At 39.2% G+C, this 5,789-nt stretch overlaps 1 pseudogene across 1 annotated transcript; it reads left to right on the forward strand.

The window, feature by feature from the left end:
• The first annotated feature begins 4,250 nt into the window (after window positions 1-4,250).
• LOC104603174 (putative carboxylesterase 18 pseudogene) lies at window positions 4,251-5,580 on the forward strand (annotated as a pseudogene). The gene has a single exon (XR_016079609.1). The product of XR_016079609.1 is annotated as a putative carboxylesterase 18 pseudogene (transcript).
• Window positions 5,581-5,789: the final 209 nt, after the last annotated feature.

Below are 5,789 nucleotides of genomic sequence, written 5' to 3' on the forward strand. Positions count from 1 at the left end.
CCTTAGGCGAGGTGCTACTAGCCACCCTGCCGGGGTGATCTGCTTACGAAGTGCTGACGTATCACATGGATGCCATGTATTGTAATGTTATTCGGAGGACCCAATTACGCCTAATCAACATCAATCTTGATTTATACTCCTTCCAGATGCTAAGAAAACTGAACTGATATAAATATTTACGTCAATCTTGATTTACATTGCTTCCAAATGCAGCCTAAGGTTCGGGAATGGCAGTTTAAGACAAAAGAGAAAAAAGGAGAGAGAAGGGAAATTTAGAATGATGAATGACAGGAGAATGAGGATGGGAGGAGAGAGAGAGAGACAGTTTGGGTATTTATATTTGAACTCCTTCCAAATTGAGCTTTCAGAACATCTCCCTCATGTTTCCTGTGTGCACATGACTCTCTCCAGACCCTATTTGTTGGAAACAAATCTGACCCCAATTCCATGATTCTCTCCAGACCCTATTTGTTCCTATTTAAAAAGACTTCCAACATATTTAGGATGATCCGTGTACACACCTCTTACACACATGATGGGTTTCAATTTGATGGATCCAACTCGTTTTTTTTCTTTTTTTGTTTTTTTATTTTTTTGAAGGGCTACACAACTAGCTGCTTGGCATCTTGCTGATGGATGGATCTAATTCTGGGATACCAGATTCAGTCCTCATAAAATTTGTCCTCATACTCTCCTCACAATATATACAGTCATGCATTTTTTGTATTGAATTTCTTGCCTTTACTATAATACAATACATTTTTTATTAACATTAATAAATTTTCTCAAAGGTAAGGAAAGGAGAGCCTTACCCGGTTTATGTGCCAAACCCAGACACCACGAGTTCAAATCAGCCTCCCACAAGACTGCCCCCACAACGTCCCACATCACATACCCGCCGTGTATTGGGAACATCTCCCAATGATAATATCAAGAATGATGATGTCATCATCGGGAGATGTTTCTAATACACGGCGGAAATGTGGTGTGAGACGTTGTGGGGGCAGTCTTGTGGGGCACTGATTCGGTCTCAGCCACCACTCAGTTGATATTTACAATAATGCATTTGAAACACTTCTTCACGGACCTAAATGTTGTTAGGACGGTGTAAGGACAAATTTTGTGAGTACTGAATCTTTTTAGAAATATTCCAGTATTTTTCAATACTATTGTATTATTTTTATATTTTAATTCAAATGAAATAAAATTTCTGAAATTTTCTTTTCAACTTGTTGTATGTTTTGCATTTTATTAATTTTTTTGGTTAATTTTTATTTTTTCCAAAATTTATATAATCTTCTTAGCAAAAAAAAAGAAAAGAAAACAATAACAAAATAAAAACAAAATAAGACCTGACCTAGCACGGGCCCGCTTGGGCTTGTGCTGCGGGCCATGCCGGGCCTGACCTTTTAAGAGTTTTAGGCCAGGCAGGCACAATCCACTCAGGCCCGCATGCTGGTGCTACACAGCCCGTTAAGGCATAGGCCGTGCCGGCATCACACAGCCGACTTTACACCTCTATCAGTCATGACGAGTTGTTGGAGAATGCCTCTGGATGCGCCCCATGCCTCACTCTCAGTGAATAAAATCACACGAGCAATTAGGCTCCATTTGGAAGGAGTACAAATACAAATGTGTAGAATTCAAAACTTGTATTTTGTATATATTTGTATTGTACATATTTATATTTATACTTCTTCCAAATTGAAGCCAAATGTGAAATCAAATTGAAAGGGTGTAAAGATGACGAAAGAAAGAAATCACCTAAATCCGGGGTTCGACTAGAAATTCCAAGAATCGGTTATTGATAGTGTTGATTGAAGTAATAACGTGAATCAACAACAAAATTCTCCCAAAGATCTTTTTTTTTTCCAAAATCTCTCAGAGCATTAAGATCAAATTATTAGATAGCCATGATCCATAATAGCAATGGAGATCATGGTTGAATTCAATCTTGGTGAGAAATTTCCGATATTTGATACGGAGTATCGTGACACTACATGATTTCCAAAACTGAACCAGACTGGATGGTCGGACTGGAAAAATTGGTAATCATGGTTTCATTTTACCCCATAACTGTTATTTCGCCAAAAATCATTGATTTGGTCAGTAAACCGCTGACCCGGGCAGTCAAACCGTTCAAACCGTTTGAATCATCCGAACTGTCCAATGATTTTGACCATTTTTTATTTTTTTATTTTTTTATTTTTGTCAGAATGGGCCGTCTGTTCGGTCCGAACGGTTGGACCGTTCGATCCGGGAACCGGACTCCTGACTAGTTCGTTGTAAAAGTACATCGATGATGTTTTACGAACCATATAAAAAGTGACTGTTTGAGTTTCAAAAAGTGTGACGAAAAAAGCAGAGTTTTACATCGATTTTATCGATGTAGTATTTACATCGATAATCGATGTAAAATTCTACTTTAGATAAATTTTACATCGATTTACAATGTAAAACTCTACTTCATGCAAACGCCGACAACATCGAACTAGAGTGGAGTTTTACGTCGATCTTGATTTATATTTCTTCCAAATGCTGAGAAAACTGAACCGATATAAATATTTATGCCGATCTTGATTTATACATCGCTTCCAAACACAACCTAAGGTTCACGAATGAAAGTTTAAGACAAAAGAAAAAAAAAAAGGAGAGAGAAGGGAAATTTAGAAGGATGAATGGCAGGAGAATGAGGATGGGGAGGAGAGAGAGGGACAGAATGGGTTTTGTTTTTGAACTCCTTCCAAATTGAGCTTTGAGAACATCTCCCTCAAGTTTCCAATGTGCACATGTAAATGGATTGTTGGAGTTTGTTGGAAGCAAATCTGACCCCAATTCCATAATTCTCTCCGGACCCCATTTGCTCCTATTTAAAAAGACTTCCAACATATAACTCTCTCCGGACCCCATTTGTTCCTATTTAAAAAGATTTCCAACATATTCCATGATGGTCTGTGTACACACCTCTTACACATGATGGGTTTCAATTTGATGGATCCAACTCTTTATTTTTTTTAATTTCTTTTGAAGAACTACACAACTAGTTGCTTGGCATCTTGCTGAAGGATCCAATTCTGGGATACCAGATTCAGTTCTCATAAAATTTGTCCTCATATCCTTCTCACAATACTTACATTCATACATTTTTTTATTATTGAATCACTTGCCAATACATTTTTTATTAACATTAATAAATCTTCTCAAAGGTATGGAGAGGAGAGCCTTAGTCGGTTTATGTGCCAAACAGCCACCACTCAGTTGATACTTAAATAATGCATTTGAAACACCTCCTTCACACACAGACGTAAATGTTGTTAGGACGGTGTAAGGACAAATTTTGTGAGTGGTGTAAACAGATTCCGACTCTGGTAAGATGTGTGGATGCAGATTTATCCGATTATATCAGAGTTTTTTAGAAACCGTATCTTTTTAAAAGAAATACACTAACAGATTATCAGAGCTTGTTAGAAGTCCTCTCTTAGGGGTGTAAACAGATTGAATTTGAATCGGATCAAGCAATATTTGAATTTGAATCTAATTAAAAAATCGGATATCCAAATTCAAATCCGATTAAATATTCAAATATTCAATTCGAATTCCATTAATTAATTATTTTAGATATATAATAAATATTTTATTGAAAGTATATAAATATATTTATATAATTTAATTATCATATATAAATTATATAAAATATATTATATATAAGAATTAAATAATCAATTAAATTCAAATATTTATCAAATTGAATAAAATAATATCTGAGTTCAAATCCGATTAACTATTCGATATTCAAATATTTAAATTATCCGAATTCTCCATTATATCGAATAGGATATCTAATATGGAATTGCGATCATGCGTTGACACCCCCTAGTCTCTCTTTCTAAAATAAATAAACACTCTTGACCCGAGCATGCGTGATCGACCACAGTCGGGAAATTAGTATCACTGTCATATTGATCCTCGTGTCAACCGATACACCTTACAGTAATATCCATGCTCCCCCATGCCCAGCATTAATGATGCATGTTTGCACGGTTCAGATTGTATCACTCTCTAGTCCTCCGACATTGAAAAGCAATCCAGTACCTCTCGGCCACTTGTCATTATTTCGAAACCTGATACTTCAGAGTAGAAGGTGGTCGTGGGGACTATGCTTTGGGGAAATGGTAGGACCTTCATCTTCTCCTGGGTCCCGCAGTCACTGATGGTTGGTTGTCAATAAAACCAAACCATCTCCGGGACACTTTCATTTCATAGCCATTCTGAGAAAGGTTTTGACTTTTGAGAGATGAGTGAGAATCCACGAACGCTCAAGTCTCTGGTGCTTCCATGGAAGACGAAGCTCTACCTTCCTCTGATTTCGGCTATTACAAATGTCGCTTGTCGTCCTGAAGGCACCGTCAACCGCCGTCTTCTCAACTTCCTTGAACCCAAGGTTCCTCCCAGTGCAAAACCAGTGAGAGGCGTTAAAACAGCCGATATAACCATAGACCCTACCCGGAACCTCTGGGTTCGCGTCTTCATCCCCACCGAACCAGCCGGTGACGCCAGCCTCCCGGTCATCGTCTTCTTCCACGGCGGTGGGTTCGCCCTACAAAGCGCCGACTCCAAGGGCTACGACTTTGTTTGCCGCCGGATAGCGCGTACCGTCTCCGCCGTCGTCGTCTCCGTCAACTACCGTCTCTCACCGGAACATCGGTTCCCGGCGCAGTACGACGACGGATTCGACACTTTGGTGTTCCTCGACGCAAGACATTGCGAGGGGTTTCCGGTTAACGCCGATATCTCGCGGTGCTTCGTCGCCGGCGACAGCGCCGGAGCCAACTTAGCTCACCAAACGGTATGCATGGCGGGAAAGGCGGAGTTTCGGAAGTTGAGGGTGATCGGACTGATCTCGATCCAGCCGTTCTTCGGTGGAGAAGAGCGGACCGAATCGGAAATTCGGCTGAAGGGAGCGCCTATAGTGTCAATGGATGTCACGGACTGGATGTGGAAGGCGTTCTTGCCACATGGATCGAACCGGGACCACGAGGTGGTGAACGTATCGGGGCCGAATGCGCCCGACATATCGGGTCTGAAATATCCCGCGACGTTGGTGTTTATCGGGGGATTCGATCCGTTACAGGACTGGCAGAGAAGATACTACGAGTGGTTAAAGAGGTCCGGCAAAGAAGTTCAGTTGGTCGAGTACCCGAACGCAATCCATGCGGTTTATGTGTTCCCCGAATTGCCCGAATCTTCTCTCTTAATTACGGAAATCAAGAATTTCGTTGCAAATCAATCTAGGAAAATCTTAAAATGAGATGCAAAATTCTTCTGGATATTACATACGAGAGTGCAACTAGAAGAAAGGAAGAGTGCAAGTCCGGTTCATTTTCGCTCGGGTTTTACTTTGTTTCAAGTTACAATTTACTTTGTTCTCTGTTTGCTTATAGTGCAAGCTAGTTTTAACTGGATAGAATTTTACACTCAGTTCACTTTTTTTTCTCTTTTTTCTGGTAAAATTTGCACTCAGATCAATTTTAATTAGATAGAAATGTTGCACTTAGTTCAGTTTTGCATTTGTTTTACAAATATACGACTTACTTTCTTATTTGATACAAATTTTCTACTTTTTGACAACATTTAGGTTCAGTTTGGAAAGAATACAAATACAAATATATACAGTGCAAATAGGTACAAAATAGTAAAAAATATTAGGCTTTGCACTGTCTACATATTTGTATTTGTACTCTTTCCAAACTGAGACATAATTGCAATGCAATTGGTGTAAATGCATGGGA

This window comes from Nelumbo nucifera, chromosome 8, assembly GCF_055504915.1.
Source record: "Nelumbo nucifera cultivar China Antique chromosome 8, China Antique-T2T, whole genome shotgun sequence".
Classification (NCBI taxonomy): domain Eukaryota; kingdom Viridiplantae; phylum Streptophyta; class Magnoliopsida; order Proteales; family Nelumbonaceae; genus Nelumbo; species Nelumbo nucifera.